Source organism: Hyposmocoma kahamanoa, unplaced genomic scaffold, assembly GCF_003589595.1.
Source record: "Hyposmocoma kahamanoa isolate Upper Pololo Valley unplaced genomic scaffold, ASM358959v1 100021, whole genome shotgun sequence".
NCBI classification, from domain to species: domain Eukaryota; kingdom Metazoa; phylum Arthropoda; class Insecta; order Lepidoptera; family Cosmopterigidae; genus Hyposmocoma; species Hyposmocoma kahamanoa.
In genome coordinates this window covers 7,652,406-7,671,869 of record NW_020653200.1, presented here as the reverse complement: position 1 = coordinate 7,671,869, position 19,464 = coordinate 7,652,406, and the positions used below count along the sequence as shown (strand labels likewise).

Sequence of the window (19,464 nt, the reverse complement as noted above, 5' to 3'; positions counted from 1 at the left end):
ATCTATTATGAAAATCATATTTTTTCATTGTTCATTACCCTTGTAGTTCTACTGCTGAATAAAAAAATATATGGAGAGAATGATGAATATTCAATCATAGACAAGAATTCTGTTTTATTAGCTTTAATTTGTGTAGCTTATTCCTGCGTGACCATAATCGAGCACTTGAATGTGTGAAAAAATTTGTAGTCTGGTACAAAGTCGTCATTTAGTCTGTCAGTGGTTCGAACGACTACCATGCTGGTCTGCCACGCCGAGGTCCCGGGTTTGATTTCCAGGCCGGGAGAAATATTTGTATTTCCCACATTTATTAACCGACTTGAAAAAAGGAGTAGATTCTCAATTTGACTTTTTTTGTGTGTGTTCCGTGATTACTCCCGGCATTTGTGAACCGATTTTGATGATTCTTTTTTTTGTTGGAAAGAGGGTACCTCACTATTGGTTCCTTTAAATTTGTAGAAAATATTCCATCTCTAAGGGTAAATTAGAGAATGAATACGGTTTCGCGTGCTGTCCGGTAACCGATTTCAAGGCAAATAGATGTGCAATAATTTCACGAACTTTTCTTAGTCTTTTTTTTTAAATGTGGTGTGTTTGTGGTTGTCTATGTGTGTGTCTACGGTGTCCGCGATACAGGGTTTCCCTAGTGTGGTGCTTCTAAAAGTATATTTAGTCGCTTCGCCGTGTCAAAGTTACAATGATATCGTATTGTCCGCACTGGAATATTATGTTTTTTAAATTTTTTTATAATATCAAGTGACGGGACGAGCATGACGTGTGCCTGGTGATAAGCTACACGCCCGTCCATAACAGTTGCAGTGCCACTCAGAGCTTTAAATCGCAAAGATCTGAGGGGTACTGCTACTGCGCCCGTCACCCTGAGACAAGTAGATAAGTCCCATGCACCAGCACCCCTACCCTTCAAAACCGGAAACACAGTAATGTTGACATTACTACTTGGTGGCAGAAATAGGTAAGGTAGCAATACTTCCCTGGACAAATTCTTTCACAAAGAGCTCTACTGATAACATAAATAATATTTGCGAGTATGAAGTCCTGAGTGATCTCACAAAAAACAATTGGAAAGCTGGCCTCGCATACACATTTTTCGTTATATGATTTCTACGTTTCTGTATATGGTACCTATCAGTGAAGTTATTTCAATCTTGGACAACGTACAGCGAATAACTCAACAATTTTGCGAGTAAAACCGACGTCAATCAGATTGAACGTGTGATCTGAGTTCTCGAGATTGACAAACAAATAGTGCCGCTGTAATAAATTTCGATACCAAAAATATCCTTACAACTGAACTTTCTCATATTTAAGGCTCAAATTTATATTGCTGCGAAACGGAATGGTACGGAAGCGGATTCGTCGCCGACAGTCGTTGCAGGATTCCCGAGAATGAGCGCGAATTCTCCGGAAGACGCGCGACCTGTTTTTGGCTATTGTCTAGTTTGTACGTTTACACAATTGACATATCGACAATCACGACTTTTTTAGTGCAATCCAATCGTGCTGTGGTTCTTGAGATTTGCGAATAGTGCCGCCGGAATAAGCTTGTTTCAGTGTGGATAGTAAAACATCCTTTTGTAACGGCAGTCAATCTAATATCTCCGCAAGGAGTCCAGAACAGCCCAGATTTCTAGGGTGTCAAAGACTTTTTCGTAATCCACATACACTAGGGCATGGAGGCATGTCTTAGTTAAAAATTCTTCATCATGTTTTTTCTACTTAACTAGACGTCAGTCGATCATAAAATCGGCTGATGGATTTTCGATAAGCGGCGGGGCGCGGCGGCGGCGTGATTGACTTGAGGTGTTCTTAGGTATTTGAAAACATACTGAAATATTGTTTAAATCAATCTCTGTATTCATTTTCCACGTTTATTTACATTTTAATTTGTAGGGGAGAGCGGGGCTGAACGTTCCGATTTTCAAATAACTCGCAGTTTTATACTGAAAATGAAGGATTTGATCATTTTGATTTTCAAAATGTGGAAATATTGAACAAATATTTATCGCTTTTTGTAATAGTATAGTCACTTCTACTACTCGTAATATCTCAATAGTCTTTTTCGTAGAGGCTAATTTTTGACAAATATCGCGTTGTTCCGCCTTTGAGGCAAATTGTTCCGGCTAGATTATGACAGAATAACAAAGATTTTCTTAAATAAAACCAACTATTTTATAATTGTATACATGTAATGTTTATATTATGCACAACTAACTTATAAAAAACTACATTCTTATTCATCAGTAATATTATTAATCGCTCATTTCTTCATCTGAATCACAATTGAGGCACATATAAATGACTCTATCGTCTTGTCTAAATATTGGACATGAGCCCGTTTGTATTTTGGCATCCTTAAAACAAAGAAAATGGTCATAAAATTTTAAGTATGATTGTAGGTCAATTGGGGAAGTTGTTCCTAGGAACAACCAGCCCATCAAGAAAGAAACTTATAGCCCCAAATTACGTTTTTATACGAAGACTGACATACCGCCGAAGTAGTAAAATTAATCAAAAAAATACTCAAACAATAAGATTCCTTAGTATTGTCACTACAATTTAGAAAAGTATGAATCGGCCCATAATAAACAAAGACAGACCAAAAAATTTAAACTAGAAAAAATTTACTTACGTGATATTTTGACAGCTCCACGCACATAGCCACACGTCGTCGCCGGAGTAACTGAAATGGCTGCCGACAAAACGCATCACTGACGCTTTAACGACGCGCTTCACATGTATTGTTACAAATTTTCCTTGCAAAGTTATTGCTGTGAGAACAACTTACCCCGGGAACTACCAGCCCCGGTCACCCCTACTCTGCGAGGTATGTATCTAGCTACTGTACAAAAAAAAACAAGTTAAAGAATGTTTCGAGTTCTTAGGTTTTCGCGATTGTTATACGTAAGAAATGAAACTATTTGTTTTTTCAAGCAAACCAGTATTTCGAGCTCTTTACAGGTCTCATGGTCACTGCTGACTGAGAATTAAAGAATTTTTATAAAAATCAGTCGCATAAAAATTAACATTCTTAATTTAAATATAGAGTGATCAAGACGTACGTAGACAGGAAGTGAATTAATTTTAATTGTATTGACACATAGTAAGTAATTAAAAAAGAAGCTAATAATATTTCATTAAAATAAAAATGAGTTAAAAAAATGCTGCAGTTGGAATAGAGTTAGTCCAGGATGTAAAAGTAAACAAACAGGTTGTCTCGTATGTGTACCGTAGGATTAGGAAGTGAGTTGATTAAGTGTATTTTATTAAAATACTTTTCGGAAGTAGCGGTGAAATGGCAATTTTTTACTTTCATGATAAATATAGAAATTACAGAAATATCGACTACAGAAAAGTCTCCTAATGTCTATTAACATTAAACGGGGTCGGCATAATATGAAGTATCCCCGTGACGTCATGCCAAAATAAGTGTTGTGTGCTGACCTTGCAGATTCGCCATACGAGGTAAGAATTCATATCCACGTCATTTGTCTTACTTATTTATACCCAAGCATTAGGGTTAATTTTCTTGTCATTGTCTTTACAATGTCATTTCAAATAATGTGAAAATTTCAAACAGTTGTTCGGAAACATCGAGTATATAATCAGAAATAGAGACGACATAAGGGCCATCCGTCCGCTGGCAACTTATCTGGCAAATGGGCCTTGTATTACTTGTAAACATCAACTCTCGGTTGCGCTGAAATCACAAATTAGAAAATTGAAATAGTACACCACCAACGACTGACTTGCGTGTACGTCTCCGTATATTCCAAAAATATTCTGTATTTATTGTACCTAATAAAGATAATATCTCTAACAATGGGGGCTGTTCCATTCGGTGGTGTGAAAAAAACAGCAAAAGGTCTAATTACAATAATAAAACAGAATCACATTTCATTGGAAATTAAATAAAGTACCTGGGTCGAATATGGCCAGCCGATTAATATGGCCACATACCGGTATCTCTAAAAATGTGTAGCGTACAAAACTAACAAGCTAATATATATATATATATATATATATATAGCTAATAAATAACTGCGACTCTCACGCCTCCCCTCTCCCTCCTTCTTTCGCAGAAGTGTCACTGGCACAGTGACTGGCCATATTTACCTGCACCTGATATTGGCCAAATTTGCCTTATGATTTTCGGAATCTAGCATAATGTTGTTTTTAACAACTAGAGAAGGATGATATAAGTTTGGGGCTATAGTGTATCTGTCTACTTAAATCTGTGGTAACTCTGTAGTAAGGGATGATCTGATTTCAGTGTAGTTTGATTTGCGTGAAAGCGATAGTTTTTGGCTACGTTTGGTAAAAACTAGCGCAGACGTTTATGTTGAATAGTAACTTTGTTTTATTTGTTGTAAGTCATGGGTCGCCACAATTGTAAAAGGATCCGGGGGACTGAGTGTGGCAAGAAATTAGAGTATATCTCAATTCGTTACGTATTTTTATTCATTTTCCATAAAATTGTATGCTATATAAATAATGATATAATTTTAAATTATAGAAGAGTAAAGTGTTCCATATATGTAGTTAATTAGGCCATGGGCACATTTACTAACAGGGTAAAAAATATGGCCCCTTTCATGACCACATTTATGAAGGGTCTATTTTTATGTCAGTGTTGATTGTTTCCATTATTATACATAGAACCGCAAAAGTGTATTATATTATAATAGAATAGAGTAATATTTGCCATACAGTAATTATGGCCATTTGTATGACCATATTTACGTACAGGTTTGGAAATATAGCCATTTTTGCGTATAAAAAAAGTTAACATTGCTTTTACGTTTGCCATTCTTTTATTCTAAAATAAGAAACTTAGATAAATACTCTGTAAAAGTAAATGGTTATGATTGACCTCGCATACAAACTAACCGAAAAATACGGCTTCAAACATTAAGTCAATTGTTTCGAATTCGGGCTGGCCAATCGGAGCCCTGTTGTCACAGTAATAATTTGGAAGAATAGTTTTCAAACAAATTAAATTACATTTCGTCTCTATTTCTGGTTAAATATTCGATGTTCGGAAATTATATAACATTGTTGTTAGAAATAGAAAAAACTACATAGTGTAGGAGTAGGCGTAGGTCAACAATTACTCATTGTTGTCCTGATTTCGAACCAGTAACCAGACACGCCAGTATTGTGTATAACGACAAAAAGTGATCTCATCATCATCATCATCCACAGAATCACACACTGCTAGATAAGTGCCACCCGTAGTTAGTGCCATTCTGTGCTAGTCTCACCATCTACGACCCGCAACTTTTGAACTACAACAACAACTACGCATGTCTTCTACCCATCTCGCTACAGTACGTCTCACGTTTCTATAACCATTTCTTGGCCAACATTCGGTTATCGCTTTACTCCATCTGTTTTGTCCACGTCTCACAATATGTTCTGCCCAGCTCCATTTAAAATTCGCTATCCGATCTCCTTTGTCGTGGACCTTAGTTCGTCTTCTGATTTTGGAATTTAAAATTCGATCTGGAAGTTTGGTGTCGAGCATGACTCGCCCATTATCAAACTTACTATTTAAAATAAATGATCTATAATAAAACATCTTTTTCTTAAATAATTATAATAATAGCAATAGTGCAACCTCAGTAATTGCCAGGTCTCTGCCCATTACCGATTAAAGGTATATTCCCGTATAGAACCACTACTTTCCGACGGGAATACAGCAGCACTCCTACAGCGTTATCTACTTAATTGCTTAACGCTAGTGCAGTGGCATGAGACGTTACCCGTTGACCGAGACCACGTGTGAAAGAAAAGTATGTTCGCATGAAATTACCATTTCACGAAGTAATATTTTAGTACCGCCTCTTGTTTTACTTCTTCTACCAATTGTTTATTATTTTGCAAATATGCTGGAAAGGCCAAATTCAAAGTATCCTTAATCGTTAACGAGGCAAAAGATGTGATCGCAGCATGTGGAAGGCAGTGGTTTCTGCTTACCCCTATGTGAAAAAGTGAGTACCAATAATTAGTATGTTAGTACAAGTCAATTCTACCAAAGGGAATGCAAAGCAAAGCCACCAAGCAATTATATTCGGTCTAGTGTGTTGCTAGAGTAAAAGGTACTCGTACCTATTACGTAACTTTGAGCGCATCTCCATCAAACTTTCAATAGGAATTGAACCACTGCATCACTTTATAGAAGATTTCATATTCAGAAACGCTTGTTAACTTATCATGGTATCGTATCTTCTGCCTTCGCTTCTGTGATCCATTTTTTCATGGAGAATCGACATCCCTAGTATGCAAACACCTTGCATCCCGACCCCGATGAGCAAACGCGTGCCAAAATTTGATAAAGTCCTCGGTTCATGTTTAATCATACGACATTAAAGGAGAAATGTACACAGCAGCAGTGCGTGCAGCGTGCGCGATCGCTACATTATCATTTTCCATTAAGGATGGAGCTAGTGATTGACTGCTCCTGTTTGTTTATCCTTCGCGAAGCTTGCCTCTTTATTTTGTTATAACCTTTCATCCGCTTGTTATATTTCGACATGAGACATAGGAAAAATACTGTTTTTATGTTGAAAGTTCTTTTGGTACAATTTTTTTTATTCTAGCAATAATGATGCATCTATAGTTTCAGCTTGTGATTAGTTGTACATAAATATTAACTAATTTTACCGAACTATAGTTAACTAGCGGGTGCCCGCGACTTCGTCTGCGTGGAATAAGTACTTTTTACAACATCAAGTGAAGGGACGAACAAGTCGTGTGTCTGATGATAAGCTACACGTCTGTCCATAACAGTTACAGTGCTACCAGAGCTTTAAATTGCAAAGATCTGAGGGGCACTACCACAGACCACATAAATTTCTTTCTTCCGTGGGCACTACCATAGCGCCATTCACCCTGAGACTTAAATTGACAAGTCCTATGTGTCTGTAATTTTACCAGCATCCTTACCCTTCAAAACCGGAATACAGTAACGCTGATATTACTACTGGGCGACAGAAAGAGGTACCTACGGTTAGTGTTATTTAAAAAAAACTTTAACGTTTTTTTTCTGAGGTGAAAAAAAAAACAATGAAAAAACATGAAAAGAAACCGTTTTTGTCTGGAGTACGTTTTTTGCTAAAAGTATGAAAATAAAAATGTTACAATATGACAAATGTATTTTTTTATTACATTTCCTCTTTTGTTATTGATATTATTCTTCATAGATAAATTGCTCAAAATAAATGGGTAATTTGTTGCGAATTCCCCAAATTGCGGAGAATTTCAACTCGATTGGGCATTTTGTGGGATTGACAAAATGCGGGTATTCTAAAATTTTACCTTTTTTTAAAATCTATCGATTGCTGTTGCATCGCTACTTTGGTGATTACTGATAAAAACACTACTTATTTATTTATCTAAGAGCGATATCTTGGCGGCAGAAATATGTAAGGTGGCAGTATTTCTCTGGACGAACTCTTTTACAAGTCAAAATTTAATGTTGTAGTTTTTACGTTACGTTATTTAAATAGAATTAAAATTGGCACATTATACCTAAAGTGATACTTTTGAACATACTGTTCTGATACTCATTCTAAGTCAGTGTTTTATATCTATCTACGCCGTTACAGATTTTTATAACAATAATAAGTGCTTATAATTATTGATGTTTATAATTGTACAGCCGTGCCAACGCATATTTATTTAAGTGCAAATGAAAGATCCGTCGTCAATATTAGATGAGTCATTCACATTTTGTGGCTATACTCTAAATGTACCTACACATCAATAGATTTAATCTGTATTTGAAAGTCTTTTGTTATTTACAAAAATTCTATTATTCGGCACGACTTATAAATTGTAATGTTATAACTATTTGGATTTCTAAGAGGTTTCTTGATTGATTACCTATACCCAAATTATCCTCCAAAAATAGTAGTAACATGTATTCGTTTTGCAATAGTTGCATATAACTAATTTACTTAATTATTTGTGATTCAAAATTTTATCAATTATAGGTTAAAGGTTAAAGACAACTTTAGCGATATATACCCATGTTAGTTTATGCCGCAACGACCAATTCATTTATATTTAAATTTGACTAACTCTTATTGGATACCAAGGCTATAATTTAATGACAAGGGGAGGTTAAACGGAGTTAATTAGTAACCTAGCGCCAAGGCAACACTCGTAAAAATGAAAAAGGGAGAAAAGGGATTTCACAAAGCCAAGCCCAATTTGGATTCAATGAGCCGCGAATTGGTAATGCTAAACGCTGGGAGAGAGCTTAGATATCCGTAGTAAATATTCGTTTGCGTTTATATTCGAATCGTACATTTTTTGTCGTTTTTTGTTTTGATACCATTTTAAAATTCAGTAATTTTAAAATTAATAAATTAAGTGCGTATCGATTTGTACTTGTATGGTAATTAAAATATACATAATACGATCCCAATAATATTAAAAACTACGGTATCAAGCTTATAGACCGTGTTCCCAATGTCCAGATCCGAAGTCGAACTAAGGTAAAGGACGTGGGGAACCGCATCACGAAGCTAAAGTGGAGCTGGGCAGACAGATGGAGTAAGGAGATAACTGAGTGACGTCTAAGGACTGGATACAGGAACGTCGGGCGTCCAGCGGCGAGATGGGCGGATGACATCGCAGGAATTGGGGGGCGAACCTGGATGAGATTGGCACGGGATCGTGGGGAGTGGCACAGAAACTTGGAGGCCTGTACCCAGCAGTGGGTGAAGTCAGGCTGTATATGATGATGATGAATATTAAAAACACAAGATAGGTAAATTTAAGGCATTTGAAAAACATCTTAATTGCCATCTTCAAAGTAAAACATTTTTATTCCATAAAAGAATCCCTATTCTTCTACTTATTCGAGTTTCTAAGTATATGATTTGTAAGTATTTTATCTAAGTACACATAATTATATCACGAATAAATCTTGTAATGTTATTGAATTTTTGTCATTAATTAATTCTAATTTTATTTTAAGTATGTAATTAATTAGTAAATTGAGGACTTCCTGCTCTCAAAATTTTGCAGTGCCCTGCGGGATATTACATATCATGTACCTACATTTACTTAAGAACACCTATTTTACAACCATGTAACTTGAAAACAAAGAATTTAATTATGAATACGCTTGTGGCTAATGATTGTAAGGAATAGTTCTGCTTGTGGCCGCTAGGGGCGTTGTACAATTTACTACCATTACGAACTTTTTAAGAAGTAACCTAAATAATTTTAATATATGGTACGTGGTAGTGCAGTGGTAAGTTTTGTTAGCAATAGATTGCATTTATTTTAACATCAGACGTTACTTATATATCATAATAGACAAGTAGACAACATGAACCCGCAATAATTTCCTTTATGCCTTGTAATTTTTTTAATAAGTCATATAATAAAATAATGTTAATTCATGAATATTATTTTAAGTATGGCACATTAAAAAATTAAAGTATTTAAACATCTGAACACATTTGTATAATGTCGTATTTAGTACAAAACAGTCCCAGTCGAAATTGTGTTATTCTTTAAATATTGATAAATAATTGAAAACTGGGAAATATGGAAAGCTTTTATAAAGGAAAATCAGACGCAAGAAACATGGGAGCGGGTACAAAGGTACTTTATAGTCTGGAGAATGTATTTCATCTCGATTTTCTGATGCAATCTCTATATGGTGTCATTACATTTTTGTAGGACCATTACATTAAAAATGAGACAAAAAGAATATATAACGCTACCAATAGAACACACATTTTACTAGTTCAAATTTTATAAAGTTTTCTATAATCTGTTACTAAACGTGGGAAATTTTCGAGTGAACAAACACAATTTTTACGTATCAATCGGTAAGTATTATTTTTACACCCTGGTACAATATCTCTACTGGTTCAACCCTGTGTGTATATATACATTATATAAATTATTTTTCATATTTTCTCTGGATCTTGTCCTAGAAGCAAACAAAATATAAAAAGAAACAAAAGAACAATTTCCAGCTACCTTCAATGCAAACTCAAAATTGAGTAAAGTTCTGATTTTGTCAAGTAAAAACTAAACATTTATTTTTTTTAAGTTTATTATGTTTGCTTACATTTATTGACTTATATATATTCATTATTTACTTACATACCGTTGGTTTAAATTGTATTTAAAACATAAAATAATTTAAAACGTAAATATTTTAAAAGAGTCGTCAAAACCTAAAATATACTCCTCTTAAAAATTTATCGAAATGTCCTTTCCACAAAACATCGATGATGTACTCTTATTAGTTACGGTAGTAACGTTACGTTAGTACATACAATATACATACATACATTTATTATTAAGTAATTTACGATCAAATTTAAGTTCCTAGCTAATTATTTAACAATAAATACATATATGAGTACACATTACAAACTACCTTCAATATAATACCTACTTAAGTACACCCATGACGATACAAATTGGGCCTTTGCCTTAGAAGTGTTTACTGAAAAGTTGGGCTCGAGTGGCAGCAATATAATGTTGATCGGTTGACACGTCGACTCATGTATAATGTGCATACAAATTTAAGTGGGTGCCGAGAGCGGGTGGTAGTAGACACGACATTGGCAACGTCGCGACTAGCACATCCTTATGATAAGCGCAAGAAGGGAGGAGGAGGCTACATGCTACATGTGTCCGCCCAGCGTCTCGACGCACCCTCCACACCCTCTGCGCCCCGGACACGTGTAAAACGAACACTGACGCTTGCTTGCTACGTTCTTCTACGAGCCGCACTACGAATTCGGCGTCGTTCAGAGTTTGTTCCGCTCTATATTTACATAAAATGGGAGAGATTTTTGTATTCGATGTTCAGACGAACCCTAGTTTCCGCTTCGTACAGTTCGTACAAAGCAGATTTCGTGCGTATCTATCACACTTACTTTAGAGTGTTGTTTATTGACCTATTTTACGTGTCGTGTTTTGTTTATGCTCCAGTTGAAAGTCTAAAATGTAAAATCAAATACATTATACTTGTTTGTGCTTAGGAATGACATCAGACAAGTACGTCTAAGGTTTTGGCAAATAGAAACAAGAAGAACAGTACGAGTTCCCAGACCACCTTAGTCAAGACATTGACAAGTAATTCTGACACGAAGTGGGGGTCATTCGGTTGTATAATGGAATAATAAATAACACTTTTACTATATTGAATTCTGTTATGTTCGCAGTGTAGCCTACACGAGTGTTTGTATTAACATACAAAGCTTAGAGATGCTCTGTTCGTAAGGAACCACCCTTTTCAGGGTGGTGTTATTAGTATAAGCAAAAGACATAAACTTCCCCCTTCTCAGGCAGACGTGGTGTGCATACAATGGAGTTGGCATTGATTTTGAGTTAAATATCACCCCTTTGCCTCCGTCGTGCATTGTTGTACAGCGGACGTGTACAAACATAGCGACATGAATTATTATTACTGGTTCTTTTATCCCTTTCATTGTCGTCATTAATCAGTACCAGAATATGCGTTTAATGGGTGCTTGTCATATTAATGCGCCGATGGCAAGCGACATCGTGGTTATAAAAATACTTGCGTAATTTTTAATTTATTTCACAACCTACTATTGAACACACAACTCGTTTGTACTTTAATATTAATTTACATACTTTAAAGAGCTCTTTATATTTTCGCAATACAAAATAAATATATTATTTATATTATATTTATGTTTATATATTAAATTATAAACAGTACTTCGAGTAACTAGACAAATTATCATCAACTATTTCATAATAATAATAAAGATTATTTTTGTGATAAAAAGTAGCCTATGTCCTTCTCCTAGGTCACATTTCTATATCAAAAGTCAACAAATTTCGTTCAGCGGTTTTGGTGTTAAAACGTAACAGACAGAGTTACTTTCGCGTTTGTAATATTAATATGAAGTATGGAAGTATGTATAGGGGAATAAGTAGGCACTTACTAATGTAATTGGCTTTGAGATCAGGATATATCATTAAACCGTAAAATACAATTCAGATCGTTTAAGGAAAAGAGGAAGGAAGGAGGAGGACAGGAAAACTAAATAAAAAGTATTAAAATATTGTGACAAAATCATCACAAAATATTTCAAAATATTAAAAGATCCCTCTTACATTAAATGTGTTGTCGCCAAATCTTTCGTCTATCATATAGGTACACACTTCTTTTTCACAAGCATGCATGTAGCCCGTATGAAGATATGACATATATATATATATATATTTATATACTCATCAAGTGGCGGGACGAACAAGTCGTGTGCCTGGTGGTAGGCGACACGCCTATCCGCAACAGTTGCAGTGCCACTCAGAGCTTTTAATAGAAGAATCAAAGATCTTAGGGGCACTGCTACTCATTTGTTTCGGGTCCTTTATAGGTCCCATGATCACAGCTGTAAAGGGACCTATAAAATCCTGAAACGATTTGCTTACAAAAAAATATGATTATTTCCAACAATCGTGACAATTCAAGAACTCAATATGTTTTAATTAACAATTTATCTATTAAATGGTAAGAACTTTTTATATCGACGATATGATATGCCGAAAATGTTATAGTTAAAAGTGCTGGGCGGCTCGTACATCCGGTGGGATTTCGCTAAACAAAATACCATTAATATCTTTAGTAAAATTACCTGCTTTGAACTTTGTTTGTCAATAGCGTAATCTGTAAACACAAACTGTTAAAATCTGCTCTTTGAAGGCAAGAGACTGCAGAGTTTGCTCAGGTGTACCCTTTAACAATATCCAGTCGGCATAAGCCTCTTGAATTAATGTCATTTCTTCTGCCTGTATCCTTTATGATTCTTACTGACAGCTAAAATATCAAAGCCACACAGGTTTTAGCGTTCTACTTTAGGATTTCAATCAGCACCAATGATTTTAAAAAGCCGTTGTACTCTTTGTGCGACAAATTTATGGGACTCTTTCATGTTGAATTACACATTTTATATCTATATTCATAAGGACAACATTATGCAAAATATATAAGGTGTACAATAAAAAACGGTACTTACCTATTTTAAAAAATCCACACACATTAACTGAAGTAATTTAAGGCGGCATTGCGTAGCGCCGTAATGCTACAATCCCACAGGCTTACTAAGTCAACTCCACTGAAAAAATACAATACATCCCCAGCTCTTTGTCCTTTTATTCATATTTAATCTGCTGAGCGTCTACAAAAAACAATGATTTCACGCTACAGCGTTAACGCATGTTGGCATGACAGAGAGGCGAACCAACCCAAAGTAAACATGAGACCATATATTAAAATGTTGTCAATACTATTTACAGACATTTTACTCTGTGTTTATCTTATAAATCTATTGTGTGCATGGCGGTCGAAATTATGGGATTTTGTGTAAATATTGACCCGAGTTGGGTTTGTCTGTCGCTGCATTTAACACGTCTCACCGGGAAAAGATAAAACGCTCCGCGCTCGTGTAACCCTGCTGCGGCGGTAGATGGCGCCACATAGCGAGAACTCCACGCCTAGAGTTCTTTAACTACCTACTTTCCTCAAAGCTGTTTCACTGCTAAACGAGCAAACAATTATTTAAGCACCGCTATGCTGACGTACAATTTGCTATATTGTCAAAATTGTATGAAAACTTAAGACGCATTTTAAACTCATTGTAATTTCGAAAGTAAATATACATCGTGAAACACTATTCACACTTAATGTGTCGTCAAAGGCGCAGACAGCAACATTCATAAATCATCTGTAGTAATATGATTTAAATTTCGTTTTTCGAACAAAGAGTTATTCTGTAAAAATGCTCTATGTCGGTAGAGCAGACATAAGGCACGCCGGGATGTCATTAGCGAAAGCTGGGCCGGCCTTTCTAATGCCTAACTGCGCACCGCCTCCCATTGTCGCGGCAATAATGAGCAACCAACGATTAAGCTTCTGCACTCTGTGCTATGAAAACGTAAAAATACTCTTTTTATAAAACGAACAAACCTTGTGAGCTTCATTAAAGTAGGGTTTTATTGAAAGACGAAGATTCAAGAGAATGAAGTCGTTACTTTTTTTGGCGAAAATGCTGAGCATTATGGATTTTTAGATCTTATCAGTGTTTATTAATTCAGTTTCTATTTGTTTTGGCTTTTCAATGTCTTAGAAACTGCTTAGAAATTCAAGGGTTTCCATTCATTTCTTAACGTAGTAATAATGTTATAAGACAGCTAAACAGTTCCAAAAACCCTTAAGATATTAAAGTTTCAGTTTTCTGCAATCTTTATTAATAGAATTAATTTAATTTACAACTCCAATTTCAATTTACTTAAACGGCATTATAAAAATATTCAAAATACTTTAATTTTACTGCTACTTCGGACAGATGTATTTTTTTTAAGAATACCGATTGATTGAGATTCATTAAAGAATCCCATCGACCACATCTTTAAAAAAATAAAAAAGACGTGTACCTGTACGTAATGCCGTTTTTTTCTTTCAAATTATACTTATAATGCATATATATCCATAAATTGGTATAATAAGTACAAAGTCTAAAACCTATTACTTCTGTGTGACTACTCCTCTTCTGGATTAATAAACGTTAATACTGACAATAACTCGTTAATAATACAAACACAGAATAGTAATCCTATTATTTTGAAGAAAAAAACCACCTGTAGTTAATAAATAATTCAGGTAGCGTGAAAGGGAACTTTTTTATTACACCAAATGACGGGACGAACAAGTAGTGCGCCTGGTGGTAAGAGTCACGCCTGTCCGTAACAGTTGCAGTGCCGCTCTGACCTTTAAATCGCAAAAACCGTAGGTTGCACCCGCCACAAAGTCCAATGTGCGTGTAATTTCGCCAGCACCCTTACTATTGAAAACCGAAATACAGTAATACTCACATTGCAGCTTGGCGGCAAAAATAGATAAGGCGGCAGGGGACGAACTATTCCACAAGGAGCTCTACTACTACACTGGAACTGGAAGATTATCGTTCCAATTGAGAATGCAGCTGTTCTTTTGGTCTCATTTTTAATTAAGGGACTCTGGGACCTCACGTTCTCTAGTTATATGCTAAATACAGTATTCGTGCAGAAAATAGTGACAGGATCCACCAGACTGATGGGTTAACTATTTGTATCCGCTTGCATTTTTAGTTTATGAACAATTCGTAATTTCCCATTTTTAGTTCTATGAAATATAGAAATGTGTTAAGAAATACAAGGTGAAGATTACGTGTTCCACGTGATAATATACTAATGCATTTACGTAGTTATAGGTATCTTGTGTAAGTGCTTGTGTATGTAATAACGTGTTTTCTGCAGCTTCATTTATAGTTAGGGAGACTGTACTGACAAATAAAATTATTATAAAAAGAATGGGATAGCGCCAGTTGCAGCATTGAAACTGAGTTACGGCGAATTTCCCATTTCTACCAACAAAGTTTCCTTTACTTTCCGATGCAATTTGAGATTTCTCGGGTACAAAATCAGCATTTATTAGAATAATGACAATTTCGACAAGGAACAAATCCGAAATGTTAAATGAAATTTAAAACGTTGCATGAAAATTCGGCGTTAACGCGTTCATGAGCAGTAACCGCGTTCACTGTAAAATTTAATATTACAATATGACAATACGCCTATAATGGTACCCCCTTTCGTTATGGATCTTAAAAGATCAACTACTGGTATCACAATGCGATTTCCAAGTGTTTTCTGTGTAGTTGCCGCCTACTGCTTCTCCATGGAGAAGTATCAATAACGTACTGACCAAATTCAATGATTTACATACATTGGACATTTTATATTAAATCATTATAAGTACTACGGCAAGAGGTAGTGATATTTTTGTGTGCTATAGATAGTACATTTTGTATTATCTAGTGACGCGACGAACAAGTCGTGCGCCTGATGATAAGCTACACGCCTGTCCATAACAGTTGCAGTGCCACTCAGAGCTTTGAATCGCAAAGATCTGAGGGGCACTGCCACTGCGCCCGTCACCCTGACACATAAGTTGACTGTAATTTTACCAGCACCCTTACCCTTCAAAACCGAAACACGGTGATGCTGATATTACTGTTTAGCGGCAGAAATAGGCAAGGTGGCAGGACTACCTTGCAACGAAATCCTTCACAAGGAGCTCCACTGCTACCAAGTGCTGTCCATGAGTTTTTTGAGGATTCTTAAAGAATAACTGTTTTATAAATTTTTCGCTCTACTAACAGTTGATCTGTATCTATGGTGGATTTGGAATTATAATATTATATATTATTAGTGATACAGGAATGATTTTTTATGGTTGTCCGTGTACATAGGTCTGATAATAATTCACAATATAAAATAATCCCCGGAGTTAAATTCCATGTAACATGCTATTAACAAAATGCCAAAGGGTATTATTGAGCTTTGTGCTAAAGATACAGCGCATTCGCATTCATGCGGCTTTATAGAGAATATCTTTGCTAAGGGCAATTCGACTAGAATGCCTAACGAAGCTAAGATTTGAGCTATTTTATATCTAATAGCTTAAGTAACATAATTCCAAAAATAAGTCAAAGTACTTTTGTGCTTTTTGTTTTTGTACAAATATTGTTTTGGTGTAATTATCTAGTAACAGTTCACTGCATAATCAAGTTTTCCGTTGAAAGTTTTAACGGTAGATACTAATTGTACCTACATAAAAAATACAATAATATTTTATTGCTATATGTGATAAAATAAGCGATCTAATAATATTACTGTCTCCTGTTACATTTTTTAGATAGATAGAGAGAGTGTATAGCAAAAGTAAATTCTTGCGAGGTAGGCTTCATAACCATGGCCAATTTTTCTCTATATCAAATTCAATGAGAATAATCTGTAAAATATAACCAACCACCATGTTTATTTAATACCTTAGTGATTTACGTTGGGAATTCTACCTTCGTCCCTCAGAACCGCCGCTTTCATCTTGTCACTATGTAGCTCAACATTGAGTAAAGCCATCACGCTCTGTTGACATAAATAGGAGTGTTAGTTTCTATTCCGGTGTGGGTTTACAGGACAAGCAGACCCTCACTCTGTTTGTGTACGTGTGATTTATCAACGTGCGCGGATCAGATCAGTCACACCGAGGTCACTCCTAATTAAACAAGAAAAACAAACATTTTAGTGGTTTGTTCAAAAACGCAGAGTACCTAATCTCATTTTGTTGAAGTTAAGCATACCTGCTGTTAGGTATATATTATATTTTCAATACATATTTGTCATTGTTTAAACGCGCTTTTTATAGAGTATTATCAACAACCCATTTGTACGTCTCACTGCTGGGCACGGGTTTCCTCTCAGGCGAGGGTTTTATAAATTTTAGTTTTATAAAATATAATTTAGTTTTATAAAGGCCTTAATCCGCCACTCTGGCCCCATTGGGCCAGGTTGGGCGCTTTTTTATAATATCGAGTGACGGGACGAACAATTCGTGCGCCTGTTGGTAAGCTATACGTCTGTCCATAACAGTACCAGTGCTACTCAGAGCTTTAAATCACAAATATCTGAGGGGTACTGTGTAATCACCCTGAGACTTAAGTTGACAAGTCGCATGTGCCTGTAATTTCACCAGTACCCTTACCCTCCAAAACCGAAATACTGTAAGGCTGACATTGCTGTTAGGCGGCAGAAATAAGTAAGGAGTTCTAGTGCTACTACCCAAAAAGTATTATTAAAATTCAAGATAAATTTAAAATTATTCTGTATCTTATAGGACAAGCAGACTCTAAATTTAAGTTTCTAATTTACTTTATTTCTAATTACTATAACTAATTAGTCAAGTTTTTGTTTTTCGGTTTCAGTATAATAAAATACGTACGCTCTATATGTTACGATTGAGCTAATGTCATTTGAAGTGGGATGCGTTCATCAAAGCGGGGCCCAGTACGCGTGTGTTTGTGAATCACTCCGCTTTTGTAGCAACCGCGTTCAAACATTCGCTTGGAGCAAACGCCGGGCAGTTCGAGTAACAGTATACATAGAAAGCCCTCGTAATGTTTGCATTCGTGTGATTTATTGGCTTCGTCGGATTTAGAGGCACGCACTCATGGGGTCCTAGGTTGGCGAGGACGCGGTGTTGCGTTACGTGTGTCTATTGGGGCCACCCCACCTCCACTTTATATAGGATCATGCTTACATTGAACGAGATTTGATAACAAACCCGATGTTTATGAATTGATGGAGACATATTGCGCGAATTGAAATGATCTTGTACACCGTTAAGCATTAGATTTTTAAAAATAAATACGCTTTTAACATTGCAATCACTTAACATACAAATTAAAAACTGTCTATTTAATATAATAATAATATTTATATTGTTATAATATTATACTAATAATAATTGTCCGTTACTGGAAATCAGGATTAATTCTTTTTGGTCAATTTTAAAATTTGAATTTGAAAATGAAATTGACCAAATAAATAATTCATTGGTTTAATGGCATCAGCGAAAATGTGCTTGATCCCTACAAATACTTTTGATGAGTGTATTTACGTGAATTTCTCATTATTTGTTTCTTTACAGAGCGACGTGATAAAATGGTAAAGAAGTTTTATAAAAATTTACTTACCATTTGAATATACGACAAGTATGACACTAAATGTGGTTCGGCAAAGAGACAGCGGCCGGCAGGCTGCGGACAATGAAGAGGAGGGAACTTGGTGTCATCTGCTTTCAACATAATTAAAATCTCTTTAAATAATGCCACTAAGCGGTCGACCCTGCCGAGCTTTTATTTTTAAAAAGTGCTATTAGCATTAAATTTAGTTTCGCGGATGATTATGTCGCGCTCAGGCCTTAGAGGACATTAACTGCTCATACTTTTTGTGAATTATTGTTCCGAGCGCACTCCCTCGGCTTTTATAACACGCTTATTTCAATTTTCGACTACTCGGAGTCAGGGTTGCTAAATTATAATTGAAAAGCTTTCTGATGCAGCGGAATATCCTTGCGAAAATTTCCTTTAAAGGACGATTAGGGTTGTGAATAGTAAATATGATAATTAGAAGATGTCTGTAATGATCCAGTTAGGAAAGGTTATGCCAGGTTATTAAACGTGTTAATTAGTAAATTTTAGTAGCCGTAGAGTTCCTTGTGAAAGAGTTCGTCCAGAGTAGTTTTGCCACCTTACCTATTTCTGCCACCAAACAGTAATGTCAGCATTACTGTGTTCCGGTTTTATATAAACAGGTTGACACGTGCTTTTTCTAAGAGTAGCTCAAGTAGGTAACACGTTTTTAAAAAAAATTCTCTATAATTCTGATTCTTTGCATTGTCGTATATTATTGTCAATATTTAGATAGGTACACGTACTGCAAAAATGAATCAAGTTATCCTGTAGTTTCTTAGCTCCGTTATATTTTGTTCTTAATTAAAAGAAACTCCTAAAACACAGCGCCACCTACACAACTACAATCAGACAGAAC

The 19,464-nt window shown here is 35.5% G+C and overlaps 1 long non-coding RNA gene across 1 annotated transcript; it reads right to left on the bottom strand.

Moving 5' to 3' along the window:
* Window positions 1–3,696: 3,696 nt before the first annotated feature.
* On the bottom strand, window positions 3,697–18,672 carry LOC113239649. Its single transcript, XR_003311203.1, has 3 exons — window positions 18,609–18,672; window positions 16,905–17,001; window positions 3,697–3,718 (listed from the first exon to the last, which is right to left on the bottom strand). It is a non-coding gene; the product is annotated as an uncharacterized LOC113239649 (long non-coding RNA).
* Window positions 18,673–19,464: the final 792 nt, after the last annotated feature.